The sequence below is a fragment of the Benincasa hispida genome, chromosome 11 (assembly GCF_027475165.1).
Source record: "Benincasa hispida cultivar pf3 chromosome 11, pf3_genome.v1.1, whole genome shotgun sequence".
Lineage (NCBI taxonomy): Eukaryota > Viridiplantae > Streptophyta > Magnoliopsida > Cucurbitales > Cucurbitaceae > Benincasa > Benincasa hispida.
Window position 1 is genome coordinate 57,919,164 of NC_143488.1, and position 16,110 is coordinate 57,935,273.

The window sequence follows — 16,110 nt, forward strand, 5'->3', positions numbered from 1 at the left end:
CCATTTATGCACTATGATAGATTTGTCATCATCCACCCATATCTGAATCCTCCATCATGTGCGATCGTGTAGGAATTTGTAGGCGATCGTGTAGTGAGGAAAGAGAGCTCTCGAGAGGCCATCGCAACGTGCCCTCATCGTGTACTTCCACTATGCGATCGTGTAGTAAAGCTTAGCGATCGTGTAGAATTTGGTATACGATCGTATAGTAAAAGGTAGGCAATCGTATAGGTTTTGAGAAGGCGATCGTCTAATTGTAATAGCTAAGCGATCGTGTAGAAGTTTGTGGGTGATCGTGTAGTAGGGTAAGAGAGCTCTCAAGAGGCCTGAAGGATCTCATACCGAGAGTTCCATGAGCGGGCTTAGATCGCTCTGATTTCACAGTGATCGAAACATAAACGATATACATTCCATACAAACAGTTATGCATATTAAACTTATAATCGGCATGCTCAGAATACAAACATTAACAAGTAAAAAAGGTTCATACCAAATGAAGACTGTCTTCGTATGTGTGAACCCAAAGCAGCGAAAAATCTCCCACCGATCTACCAGCACCTGACGAGTCTGTCGACTGCAACAGCACGATCCAAACGTACACGAACAATGCCGCGGGGACGACACTACCACAAGAGAAACCCGGGTATCCTCGGTGTCAAAAACCCAAAGAGTGGGCTTTGGTGAGTTTGGTAGAGGACAGAGGAGAAGACGTCGTGTAGACGATAAGCAAGTGGGAGATGAACTCTGCTATCGTATAGCGGAAATGCTTATCGTATAGTAGAGCTACACGATCGTTTAAAAAAGATGTATACGATCGTTTAAAGAACGCATGAACTAGACGATCGTTTAGACGAACGAGCTTCTATCGTATAGGCTCTCGAGATCGCTCTTTCACGGATTCTTTTTGGGAGCGGGCGATACGAATGCATGATTGAATGATAAAATGAAAATGATTTTCATAGCTTTAACCCGTCGGTTACCATAACCTTCGCAGCCCCATTTTCCACGTCCGAACGTGGATTAATCGGTTAATTATCAAATAATTTAATTAATAAGTATAATCATATTATATTTATATCCTATAGTTTGATATCATATATCTACTATAGTATTTTCGCCTCTACTTGATATAAATCATATTTATATCTAATTTCCTCCAAAATAATGTATCTCATACATTTAGCCAATTATATCATATATAATTAACTAGTCCTATAAAATTGGACTTCCTCTTGTCAATTTGAACATTTCAGATTAATCCAAACACTGATTCTCAACTTTATCCAAGCTACTCAGGTGACCTAATGGACCTGTGGCTCGAAGCTCCAACGATACGTGAATAGTTGACTAAACTCTTTAGCCACGAGATTCACCATCCGTTAACTGTCAGTGATTCCACTAAAGACCAACAACTGAACTCTTCTTACCACAGATATATTTCTGTGTCCATCGAATATAACCAATCATGAGTACAATGACCCTTCACAGATGCTCATAAGTACAACTAGGAAAATTTACCGTTTTGCCCCTATAGTTACATTTCACTCCTTAAGTACCACTGATTCCTCTAATGAACTATACAACATAGTCCAACTATGTGTGAACATCTTTTAGGTCAAGAGAAGGTGTGTGGCGCCACATCGTTCAAGTCTCGGAATCAGCCCTTAAGGGAGCTATCTATCTACTTACCCCTACCTTGGGGAAGGAGTGAATTCCATCTTGTGTAGCTGAGTTCCCAGCTCCCAAATCAGACGAATCTCCAAAATGGTAAGTTTGAATCGGCGACTTGGCCACTCGCACCCATGCAAATCAAAGAACCGCCTTCAATGGCAAAAGTTCCTAACTCACTCAGGATTGAGGTCATGTTACCTATAGTCATCCTAGTGAAATGAAGTCTCTGTCATGAACGGTGTTATATAACGAGACATTAACACTTCGTGCTCAAGTCTTATACAAACTCTTTGTATAGGATGCCCTTGCTCGCATGTCCCCAACACGAATGATCAGGATCAGACCATCTGTGGCAAGTCACAACACTTGTGACCATTCCACAAAGCAGGCCGCGTCCGTAGCATTACCAGGATAAGGTTTTCCTCCTATATCCATATACTACAGACCATTTTGGTTATCACTCAAGGCATGATCCACTTGTATGTCACCACATACATGCTTGAGTCACATACAGATAACAAGGAATTTTATGTTTATTGGTTTGTGGTAAAGCAAATAAAATAAATAACCGAGCAAAACAACAAGATGTGAAGTAAATATCATATATTAACAATCATTGGTGTTCGTATATACTGTTTACAAACTACTGGACACGAGACTTTAGGGCATCAATCTCAACAAGGTCATCGCAGCGTGCCCTCATCGTGTACTTCCACTATGCGATCGTGTAGAATTTGGTATACGATCGTATAGTAAAAGGTAGCCGATCGTATAGGTTTTGAGAAGGTGATCGTCTAATTGTAATAGCTAAGCGATCATGTAGTAGGGAAAGAGAGCTCTCGAGAGGCCATCGCAGCGTGCCCTCATCGTGTACTTCCACTATGCGATCGTGTAGAATTTGATATACGATCGTATATTAAAAGGTAAGCGATCGTATAGGTTTTGAGAAGACAATCGTCTAATTGCAATAGCTAAGCGATCGTGTAGGACTTTGTGGGCGATTGTGTAGTAGGGAAAGAGAGCTCTCGAGAGGCCATCGCAGCGTGCCCTCATCGTGTATTTCTACTATGCAATCGTGTAGTAAGGCTTAACGATCGTGTAGCATTTGGTATACGATCGTATAGTGAAAGGTAGGCGATCGTATAGGTTTTGAGAAGGCGATCGTCTAATTGTAATAGCTAAGCGATCGTGTAGGAGTTTGTAGGCGGTGATCGTGTAGTAAAAGGTAGGCGATCGTATAGGTTTTGAGAAGGCGATCATGTAATTGTAATAGCTAAGCGATCGTGTAGAAGTTTGTGGGCGATCGTGTAGTAGGGAAAGAGAGCTCTCGAGAGGCCATCGCAGCGTGCCTTCATCATGTACTTCCACTATGTGATCGTGTAGTAAAGTTTAGCGATCGCGTAGAATTTGGTATACGATCGTATAGTAAAAGGTAGGCGATCATATAGGTTTTGAGAAGGCGATCGTCTAATTGTAATAGCTAAGTGATCGTGTATTGAGGAAAGAGAGCTCTCGAGAGTGGGAGTTCGGAAGACGATGTCGCAAAGAAGCCATCGTAGCGTGCCACTCATCGTCTACTTCCACTAGGCGATCGTGTAGTAAAGCTCAGAGATCGTGTAGCATTTGGTATACGATCGTATAGTAAAAGGTATGCGATCATATAGGTTCTGAGAAGGGCGATCGTGTAATAGTAATAGTTAAGTGATCGTGTAGGAGTTTGTGGCCGATCGCAGAGGATTTAGTAAGCGATCATTTAGTATACTGAACGATCGTTTAGCTTCTAATAAAGAAGTTGCTCATTGTTCACTTGTTCTTTCCAGAAGTTTGCACCTATTGTTACGTTAATAAGGAATTACTAAACGATCGTATAGTAATTTTATTAAACGATTGTGTGCGATCGCGTATATAATTACTAAACGATTCTTTAATTTCCTTTAGGTCGAGGGTTTGTTCTGTAATTTTTCTCATCTTTCCTTACAGATCTTCTTTAGTTTTCGACAGATCGAGGGTTGAACCCTCATCCTCTTCTCAATTTCCTTTAGGTCGAGGGTCAAACCCTCGATCTCTTCTCTAATTTTCGGTGGGTCGAGGGTTGAACCCTCGTCCTCTTCTCAGGTCGAGGATCAAACTCTCGATCTCTTCTTTAATTTTCGAAAGGTCAAGGGTTGAACCCTCGACAAAATATTTTAAACTAAATCTCCACCTCGAAATCTCCAAAACAACCATAGATTTCTTAATAGTTTCAAAACCACTATATTTCTCTAAATAGTTTTCCTAATCACAATATTAAAAAAAAAACTCCAATTTTAGATATATTTTTTAAGTGAAAATATGATTCTATTCAAAATGTTTTTTCCCGTGTAGATTGCTTAAGTTAAACTCCCAATTTTTTCATTAAGGTATATACTATCTCTGACTTTTTTCCTTTTTCTTTTCTTTTGTTTTTACAATTTTAGTTTTGTTAACAGTCTTGAGTCAATAATACGTTATTTCGATTGTTTCATATTAATTTTTGAACTTGGAATCCAAGTTGCAAAACTGGTTTAATAGGTGAAATTATGCTATTTGGATCCACTTTTTTTTTTTTTTTTTTTGGTTTGTTTGTTTTTTTGTCGTCTGCAAATCCAATATTTTTATATCATATTGATTTCGGAAGTCATTTTAGTTGAATTAATAATACACCGATAAGTTTGAATGATTTTGGATGCTGGTTTGGTAGAAGTTTGATTTTAATTTCAAAATTCGCTAAAATGGTTAGTGAATCTATATATCTTTCTGAAAATAAGTTTTGTTGATATTGATTTGTGTTTTGGGTATTTAGATATATTTTAGAATTAATGTTTACTTCTCTTATTTTGATGGTTATAGAGATATATTAATAATTTCTCCTTTAAAATTATTAAATAGATTTTTTTTTGTCAGTCACATGTTAAAGTTAAAAAAAAAAAAGAAAAGAAATTCCTCTATTTTTTGCCATTCACACGTTCAATTTTTTTTTTTTAAAAAAATTCTGATTTTTGACATTCACACCTTAAATGATAGTAGATTTTAGGAAAATCACATCTTATTCTCTAATCTCTAGTTCAAGTTAAATAAAATTTAAAAATATAAAAAAAAAATTACATTTTATCTCTATCTAACATTATTTAAAACCTATCATTCATATTAAACCATAGTAGATTTTAAAAAAAAAAATATCATTTTATCTCTGATTCACATTAACAGAAATTAAAAAAAAAAAATCATATTTTATCCATAATTCAGAGAAAAAAAAACTCATTTTATCTAATATCTTTAAATAATTTCATTATATTGAAGTTAAATGCATAACCATTTCTTTTTTTAAAAAAACCATTCACCTTAAATACATAAGAAAAATTTTAATAAATATATATAATTTTTTTTGCAACACCATGACATTTTTATTTTTATTGTGTTTGAGATATCTAACGAGTCGGAAGGCCCCTACGTTTATTTCATTTCCTTTATCTCTTTTATTTTGTTAGCAGCATTTTATTTTTGCAAGTGAGAGAACTTTTTTGAAGGCATCTCTCTCTCTCTCTCTCTCTCTCTCTCTCTCTTTTTTTTTTTTTTTTTTTTTTTTTAAATATTTCGTTAACAATTTTATTTGTTTTGTTCTTTTTCTATTTCTATAGGCAGACCTTTAATTTTTTTTTCTCTCTTTATATATATATATATATATATATATATAGTGCACCAGTTCCCTTAATAGGTGTAGTTGTAAACTAGGTGAAGAAGGAGGACAACTGGAGATAATATTTTTTTATATTTTTATATTTATTTATTTATTTTTATGTGAGATTAAGATTGATATTTAAATTGAATAGACTTTTTAGAAAAAGAAAAAAAAAAAAGACAAAAAGACGAGTTCTTTTATTTTAAGGAAATTGAATAATAGTTAGGAATATATTAGAAATAGGGTTTTCAGTTTAATAAAAGTGGTTCCCTTTTATTTTAAAGTTTTCTTACTATAAATTTAGATATTATGTTTTTATTTGTTCTCTCTTTTTTGAAGAAGTTTGTTTGTTTTCTTAATATCAATGATTTAAATTTATAAAAGAAATTCAACTATTTGTAGAGGAAGACGATAATGGATAGTTTTCTTCAATTTTTCATTCATTTAATACTCAGATTTATTATATATACATTTAATTTTCAACGTTAGCACGTAATTACAACTAGTTATAATTAAACTAATCAAATCAATTACTATATGATATTCTCTTAAATTTCTAACCTCTTTCACTATATCTCTTTGTTCTTTAACAAACATTTTTATATAAAAACCAAACCAATAATGACAAAATTGTCATCCATTTTGCTATCTGGTTTCCATCATTGTTTCAAATAAAATTTGTCACAGTCTTAAAACAATGTTTATTCGAGGTATGTATTATGCTTCTTATTTTATTGAATGATTCCACTTTGTTGTAAAATTTTACTTGCTTCTCAATTTGAGAATGAACAGATGACTAATTAGGCAGTGAAACACTTGTCCGATTTATTTAACAACTATTTTTCATTCCAATATTCTATTTTTTTTTTTTAATTCTAGAGGAATAACATCTCGAAGGCAAATCCTTCACTTCAAAAACTTCCTCAAAATACAATTTAGGGATGAAAATAAAAATTTTAAAATAAATAAACAAAGAAAGAAAAATGATAAATAATAGTACCTTTGCATTAATTTAGTAAAATGTTTTCCTTCAAATAATAAAAATTGTAGTCTCCATTAACCTTTTTTTTTTTTTTTTAGGATTTTGCTTCTCAATGTTTGGTGGAATTTCAAGTTTTGTTATGATAATGAATACATCAGGCACCAACTTCTTTATTTTTATTGGTACTATCACACACACCCATACACTTACAATAGAAGAGTTGTCTCATTGTCATCAAATCCAAATAATCATATCCCTTCAACATCAACAGACACGTGAGAAAAGAAAGAACTATCTTATTGGGGGCAAGAAAGAAATTATTAAAATATACAAGGGCAGAAAGGGAAGGAGAAAAATTTCCTCTTATAGTCATTTTTAATATAGTATAGATAGTTTAGTTTTATTCATATAAATTGTATCATTTAATAACTTGTCTTATATTTTGTTAAATAATATATAGTAAGGCAAAATTTCAACATTTTGATCAAAAAGTTTTTCTTTTTCCCGCTAGGCTAGCTTCTAATGAGTGAACCGTTTTGATTTGTATTAACTTGAAATACTTTCTTTTTCCCTTTTTATTTTCAAACATAAAGGGTAGTATATAGATTACAAACCAAATTTAAGTAATACATTTTTATAATATACTAGTTAGAGAACACTTGCATTGCACGTGATTAAAAACTTTTACAACATTAAATTATAAAATGAATATAGTATTAATTTAATTTAAATAGTAAATTTCTGACACGAAATTTAAAAATAATAAAAGAGATAATAGTTAAATTAATATATATGTTGTTCTTTCAAAATATATATATATATATATATATGTTATATTAGGTTATATTGAATATGAAATGTGATGGACTCAAACTTTCTAAGGGGAAATATAAACGATTAAACGAGTTTAAGATCTCATTGATTTAAAATATAAATGTTAAGCATGAAATTTGAAAGTAATCAAAGAGATAAAATGAAGTATGAAATGTTGAATTAAAAAAAACGAGTATCAACCTATAACTAACCCAATAATTAAGAAATCGAAAAAAAAAAAACTCATAGTCAAAGAAAAAAAAGGCTAAAAAATATGAAAAATATATGATGATTGTTAGAAATATGATATTGGCTAAATATATTTGTTTAAGTTTCGCTTTATTTTCTTGAGGTTTTTGGAGTTGTTTCTTCTCTTGTCCCACATGAATCTTGTCTCAGAAGTTGTTTATCCAGTTTTTTATTCTGCAAAATATTTCTTGCTTTCTGAAATTGTTTCTTCTCTTGTCCCAAATGCATCTTGTGTCAGAAACTGTCTTTTCAGTTATTGATTCTACATAATATTTCTTTCCTTATTTATCACATTCTATAGAATATTTTTTATGGAATATTTTCCTTTCTGATGAGTTGTCGATTTTCTGTGAGATTATTTTTCTTGTTTCCGCTGTGCTATTTATGCTCAAGAAGATCATTTGCTAGGATCGTCGCTTCATTCATTGTTTGAGCATATTGTGTGTGATCCTTATTTTGTAAGAGTGTTTTCTCTTTGCGTGAAGATGAAGTTTCCTGTGTTACATTTGTTGTGGTATGTTATTCATAATTCTCATCACTGTTCACGAAGATTGTTTGGTCTTAGAGGGAGTCTAAGACTCTGTTCATCGATAAGGTTTTCTCAAGCCTTAGGGGGAGCCTAAGTTGCTTTGCATTGAGAAGGGAGTTCTTATTACTTAGGGGATCCTAAGTTCTCTTGTGAAGAGAGTTTACAAGTAAAAGGAAATATATGATTGCGTGAGATGGAGTCTCATTCACTTAGGAGGAGTTTAAGTGTTCCATCACTAATATTCATATATTTAGGAGGAGTCTAAGTTCAAGAAAGGGAGTCTCACATCTAGGAAAAGCCTAGGTGTTCAACAGAGTCGAGCTGAGAATAGATGTCACTGTAATATTAATAAAAAGATGTAATAATAGAATTAAATTTAGCAAAGTAAATACATGTCACCACTCTTTCCTCTTCTGCTGCACTATCACGAGTAAAAATTAATCTCTTTTCAATTTATATTATTCATTTCTTAGATTTTAGAAATAATATAATTTTTGAAAAAAAAATTTTCTATTTTGATTCCATTTGATTGCCATATATTATAGACAATATTAGATAGCTTTTTTTTAACTAAATTTTAGATATGGTATGGAATCAAACTACATACAAGTTTTTAATTATAATTTGAGCATATCTCAAAGATAGTTGAGCAAGAGATTCCATGCACTAAAGAAAGAACAAAGAGAGAGAAATTCAATCCACGATTTACCCCCTTTGAACCTCCTTTCTTCTCCACGATTTTCTTCCTTTTCTTTCTCATTTTCTTTCTTTCTTCATCCTTGAATCATTCTTCATTCTTAAACCGTAGTTCTTTGTGGAGATGAATGCTGCTCGTCGTGGATAGTCTGTCCTCGTGGTCTATGCGATCATGGTCAATGGATTGGGTTTCTGCAACTGTGGTGGTTGTCAGCTTCAAAGGAGTTGTTGTGTCAGTTTATCCTCCACCTTGTGTTATCTATCTCTCTCAATGTGTCATCTAATCTCCTCCCTTTTTCGTTCTTCATCAAACGGCAACTGATAGCCAAACGCATTTGATTTCTCATTTTCCTTCTTCATTTTAAACTGAAATTAGAAACAAAAACCATTGGAACTATCATGGAAGATCAAAGATTGGATTAATGAAATAATTAATCAAACTTACATTGCAATAGTGAATATAGGATTAAGGATCTTCCATCTTTAGATAATGTAATTATAAGGGTAAAATAGACAATATGAAAAATTTTAAAGACAAAGAGGGAAGTTAAAATTCTCCCTCGTAGTCCCATTTGTTATTGTAATAGATTAATGTTGTTTATATTGATTTTAATCACTTATTAATAATATGGTTAAGAAATTCATCTATAAATGGAGATCTTCCTTGTGATATCAACCATGAAAGCTAACTACTAAATTTAAAAATAAACTTTCAATATAATTTATTTATTTTAAAAAATAAACTGGAGATTAATTCCTGAGAAACTCGATCCCCACTACAAAATCTAAGGATGAATTTTGAGGAAATTTCTATGAAACTTTATAGATACTTAATTTTTAGAAATACAAAATTTATTTTTTTTTAAAATATAAAAATGAAAAACAATTATCAAACAATTTGTTGTTTTTTGTTTTTTTTGAAAATAAAAAACAAAAAGCCATTACAAACGAGTTTGAAAAATAGTTAGCAAATGTATTTGGTTTTTGTTCTTTGAAAAATAAAAGTACTAAAAGAACAAAAAAGTAAATTTAAAAATTGAAATGGTTACTAGATGAAGCCTTCAAAATCAAGGTTCTATCATTTTATATATTCGCATGCATGAACAATAGTTCTCATCTCTACCACATATCAAAATAAGAGCAATACTCGGGTACATACTATGTTGCACTGATTTTTTTTTGCAGCCTCTTCCAACCATACATTAACAAAAAAAAATCAATAATAATTAAGAAAAGATGAAAGAAAAGTTTGTCACGTGAAATAATGTGCTTGGATGATTGGGTGGACGATAAAAAGATGGTAATCTAAGAGATATCTATTGCATTTTTTTCAAAATAATAAATATTTTCGGAAGATTTTTGTTTAAATTATAAGGATAAAATGTGAAAAAAAAATATTCACAATTTTATTTTTTATAATACATATAATTAATACTGAACTATGCTTACTTGAGATTTACAATTGCATGTACATTTGGTTTCTACATTATAAACTATAAAGTAATATTTATCCTAAAATAATCAAATAAGTTTATTTTTTAATCTATATATGTTTTGGTCCAATTTGTTTTGTTTTGTTTTTTCTATAAAGCTCGCCGCCTTATCTCCAAAAGTTTTAATTCAAATACTTAATAAAAATAAAATAAAAATTCAAGTCCTTATTGTCACAAAACATTAGAATTTATTAACAAAATTAATGATGATATAATATTCATGATACTCGTCCCCTACCATATTAACATAGATTATATAGAGAGAATTTTTACATATTTATTTTATCCTTACATTTTTCATAAATTCTATATTGTTCGATTGGTTGTTGAAAGACAACGGATGTGATTTTTCCAATTTCTAATTTACACAATAAATTTATATATTTAAAAAACAAAGTCTTGCATTGATTAAGTGTAATTGATGTTGATAGGACGCAACTATTCGAGATATGATGCAATAGATGCTAATTAGATGCATCTATTTTGGATGGAGGTGGTTGCACACATCAAATTGGCGTATTTCCATTGTATATGTGGGATGCACGTGTAAAAGAAAAACAAAATAAATACTTGCATTTACCTTTTTAGAAAAACAATTCCATCATATCCAAAGTTTAGAGAAAATACAAATACAAATACAAAAAAAAAAAAAAAAATAATAAAAAAAATTAGAGGACTCAATTGAATGAAAATAGTACTTGATATGGTGAAATAATGGTTTTTTTTTTTGTGTGACTTCAAAGTAAATATATAATAATATTAGAACAAAAAGTATTGCATTATATGTATTACAGTAATATAACAAATCAATTCGATAATTTGATTACTAGAACAATTTTTCTTTCTTTGTTACATTATCTAACTTTTAAAAGTTGATGACAACTAAAATAAAATTGTATAATATTTATTTATTATATGCTAAAAAATTACAATTAAAAAAATATAAGAATTACAAAATTTCATGTGCAATTGCACGTGTTTCTTGAGTAGTAATATTAAAATGGGCTCATTTCATAGGAATGATTTAATATGGAGTAAATTACTTATCCATCCACCAAACTTTCTCATTTCATATCCATCAACAAAAATTCATAGAACCAACATTTCATATCCAAACTTTCTGATTTCTTATCTAGTCCGGTAGTCCAAAAACCAACATTTATTTCATAAATATCTAAAGATTTGGACTATTTGATTATTAGATTTTAGTTGTTTTTTTTAATATATATATAGACATTTGTGAAATATGGACAAAACTCAAATTCATAGTCTTTGAAAGTTGTTTCAAACTTTCCAAGACAGCTTGAGTTTGAAGAAAGAGGGTAGAAGGATTTCTCTTAATCAACTTACATCCCCCCAGAATCGGGGAGCCGGCAGAATGGGGCACAATCCACCCCAGCCCCCCTTCACTCGTTCTCGAAACTCAAGGGGCATCAGCATTTAGTTTCTAGCAATTAGCATCAGGCGGCTTCTAAGGATTAGGAGGGCGACATCTCGCAAAAATTTGAGGGGCTTCAATGGAGGCTCTTGTCTGCTCCAAACACGGCTTGTACTTAATATCAACTTCATTCAGCTGCACTTTGGTCCTTCGACGACCACCAGCCCCTATCCAAATCAAGAGGAAACAAATTAGGATGGAAGATGTGGTCCCAATCTTTCGAAAGCTTACATTCCAAAATAATATGAGGGGTCGATTCCTTAAACTTTCAGCAAAAAGAACAAAGTTGGTTAGTCCATAGTCCTTGTGAAATTTAGTTATTAGTTGTAGGGATTAAGTCATTAATGATGCCTAAAAAATTGGGTGGATCTAACACATAATATAATGTCAAATACAATGTCACAAACAATATGTATGACAACTGGAAAATATTAAAGCAAACAGAAAAATAATGACCTAGAGATTGGTCACCCAGTTCGGTGCAAAAATACCTACATCTCGGAGGCAGTGTGCCCGATGGAACTAAACTTCACTATAAAGAGTTTAATACTTATAAGGGTGATAGACTCCATCTTCAATGACTCATGTATAGCTTCCTCCTCAATTTCAACTTAGGCTCCTTTAAGTTTGAGCTCTCCTCATTTCCACAATAATGCTTCTTGAACTTTTGTATGAGATCCCCTCAATACAACATACTTAGGCTCCCTTTAAGATTGAGATCCCCTCACATTCATCATATTTAGGCTCCCCTTAAATATGAGTTTTCGTCATCTTCAATGTACTTAGGCTCCCCCTAAATACAATATCAAATCAAACTCCTCTCGAGTTCTACCACTGGAAGAAATTCAGACTTTAATGTCGGTTGGCAACCTACATTAAAGATAGTGTTATTAAAGGCCTTTAATATCGGTTGTCTTTAATGTCGGTTTTAAACCGACATTAAAGGCCTTCAATAACACCAATATTGCAGCCTTCAATGTCGGTTGCAACCGACATTGAAAGTATCAACATTGAAGGTCTTGCAACCGACATTAAAGGTGTTTTTTTTTTAAATTCTTAACCGATATTGAAGTCCGAATCTGTCCCTTTGTTTTTAAATTCCGTTGCTGAATCCATTTTTCTTTGAGTCTAAAGTTAAAATTTTTAATACATGAAACTAGGTACTAAAGGCTAACAATTCTTTTATGATTGATTCTAAGATCAAATTGTTTATACAAAGAATTCGATGGCATCATTTACACCTTGTAAGTATTTATGATCCCCATTCTTAGTTTTAATTGGGAGCTACCAACCTCTGATAAGGCACATTAACTAGAAAAGTAAATTGAATCAAAGACCTGTACACAGATAAATGAGTAGAGCTTATTCTATACCGTAGCTTTAAATATAAAATCACTTCCGGCCAAATCTAGCTAGATGTTTTTTATGTTTAGTTGCTGCTGCTTTATCCGCAGCTTCTCGTTTCAAGGCCCTTTTAAATTGTCGACCTATTTTATCTTTGGAAGTGGGCTCCCTCGATGAACTAGGTTTGGCCAACTGTGGCCTAAGAACTGGTCGGGCTTCTGTCTACCTGCTTGCACGTAACCATTGAATCCCCACCTTCGATTTCCGATTTGGAGACTTGGTGATACACCCAGGTAAGCATCCTCCAACTCTTCATTGTCATCCTCATAAGGATAGTAATGATCATCCTCAGGATCCATCATAGGTTTCCTCCCGTTCTGCAACGATCTGAGGTTTATACCACGAAGCTCTCAGAAGCAGACATACACTTCCTCAAACATGTAGTCGTGGATGCTAACAATGCGATGGCAATATATGGTTAGAATAGTAATTTGAAAAGATAACAGTATCCAAACCCTAAACTATAAACTATAAAAATATTCATATGATGGTGAAGGAACAGACCTCTCATCAAGAGAACGATGAACAATCAGGAACTCAAATGGATGTTTACATTATGGACAAGTCGGTTTTTGCGTGTATGAGGCCCATCGAAGGATGCAAGTCACACTTCATGAAAGTAAAAGAAAAAATAAATAAAAGGTAATATAAAAGGTCACTTTCATTCCTCAAACAAACAGGCATATAGAATACGCTTAAACACTCAAGTTCAAATGCCTAATAATCATTCCAATATGTGTTCTATTCGAGTCTTATTGTGCTTGTACCCATCAAACATTCAACACGGTGGTTGATATGTGTCCAATTTAACAAACATGTCACTATAATTAATCAGTGAACAACAGAGTTCTGTCCACTTCCCATAAAGAAAGCATTTTAAGTTCAATGATCAATCAACTAAATAAGACAAACCTTAACTATGACTTCTGCCAGTTACTCCAAGATGCTTTGATTATAAATCTAGAATAGCATACCTCTTCCAATTAAATTCGGGCAATCTCAAGTACAATTAGAAACATTGCACTAAAGGCAATGGTGGATACAGTGAATTTCTCCTACGAAGTTTAGCGAACACTCAGGAATATGTTTGCAACAACTTAAAACTCCATCTCCAATACAAGTATAGAGCCACAACGAAATGAAATATATATGAATAAGTCATGTTATAAAAAATATTAATTAGATTTTTTTATATATAGAAACAACTACGTTTATGGAGAATGAACGAAATAAAAAATATTAATAGGTATATGAAAGATGAATCAATTGGGACAAACCAATAGGCGTGCTCATAGCCTCTCACTAAAGTAGTTTCTTGAAGTGTTATCTTATTTAAGCAAATTGCACAAGCCCCATCGTGACTCCCATGCCCCATTACTTTAATCTCTACCTTCTTTCCCATTTCCTACTGAACATACAAATCCAGCAAGTTAGACATCCTCACAATATCCAATATTCGAAAACATACACTTAAACAGAATCATAGATAAGCAATTCTAATTGAAAGAGAAGTTCGTATACAAGAATATCCAATATTTCAATACAGACACTTAACAAAATCATAGATATGCAACTCACTCTTAACTGAAAGAGAGGAAAGTCTTCCTTATAGAATAAAGAAAAGCATGCAAAGGCAACTGACCAAATTCACAAGAGAAAAACAACAACAATCCAATGACTGGTAAACAGATGAACATAAACAATAACTTCTGCTTCTTATGATTACTCATACCATACAACCAAACACAAAAGTCAATTCAATTCGATTCAACCATATTCTCCCGAGATATTATATTTTAGTGACGATGTCCGTAATCATGAAAGAAAACAAGACTAAACCACGATCTCAGACATCATTAATTAACCCCCAAGCCCCAACAAACACAAATCTTGAAAAACAAATGACAACAAGACTAAATCAACAATCTTAGATTTGCCAATAAGAACAATCAACAAATTGGAGACAACCATTTCTTACACAAAGCTTTACGCCCCTGATTCTCTTGGATAAAGAAAGTGCGTGAAAGTAGATCAACTTCAAAAATGAATAGATAGAATAAAACCTGGTTGCAAATTACTTGTTCTTGAACAGCATCTGAAACGTTATGGATAGAGATTCCGGAAGAAGTAATAACCCTCCATCTTTATCGCTCTAAATTACACAGAACCCAAACAGTTGTTCGACACAAATCAAAACTTGAAAAGAAAGGAGATGCTAAAAAGAAAGATCTACATTTCCAACTGAACATACAAATCCAGCAAGTTAGAAATACTCGAAGTATGTATATGCGAATATCCAACATTCGAAGAATAGACACTTGAACAGAATCATAGATATGCAACTCTAACTGAAAGAGAGGAAAATCTTCCTTATAGAATAAAGAAAAGCATGCACAGGCGACTAATCAAATTCGCAAGAGAAACAACAGCAATCCAATTACTGGCAAACCGGATGAACATAAACAATAGTTTTTTATTCTTATGATTCCTCGTAGCCATACAACCAAGCATAAAAGTCAATTCAATTTGATTAAACCATATTCTCCCTAGATTAAATCGCAAAAAACAAGCCTCCTAATGTCCATAATCTTGATAATGAAAGAAAACAAGACTAAACCAAGGATCTCAGACTTCTTTAATTAGCCCCCAAGCAACACAAATCTTGAAAAACAAATGACAACAAGAGTAAACCAACGATTTCAGATTTGAGAACGCAATACTACCAATAAGAACTATCAAGCACCATTTCTTATGCAGAGTTTTACGCCCCTGATTCTCTTGGATAAAGAAAGTGCGTGAAAGTAGATCAACTTTGAAAATTAAAAGATAGAAGAAAACCTGGTTGCAAAGAACTAGTTCTTGAACGACATCTGAAAATTCGGCACTTTGGATAGAGATTCCGGAGGAAGACATAGCGAGTACACGAGGGTTTCTCCTCCGATCTTTCACAGAATCGAATGACAGCACAAATCAAAACTTGAAAAGAAAGGAGATGCTGAAGAATTATTCTGAGCGACAGACATGGGAAGAAGATCGACGGCGAGCAAAGAAAGGTGAAGGAGATCCAGCGAGGGGTGGTGAACGGCGCGACACAGAGATAGGGTTTGGGCGAAGAATGATAATCGAGAAGGACGCGAT

The 16,110-nt window shown here is 32.6% G+C and overlaps 1 pseudogene; it reads right to left on the reverse strand.

Moving 5' to 3' along the window:
* Positions 1-12,960: 12,960 nt before the first annotated feature.
* LOC120090734 (uncharacterized) lies at positions 12,961-15,885 on the reverse strand (annotated as a pseudogene).
* Positions 15,886-16,110: the final 225 nt, after the last annotated feature.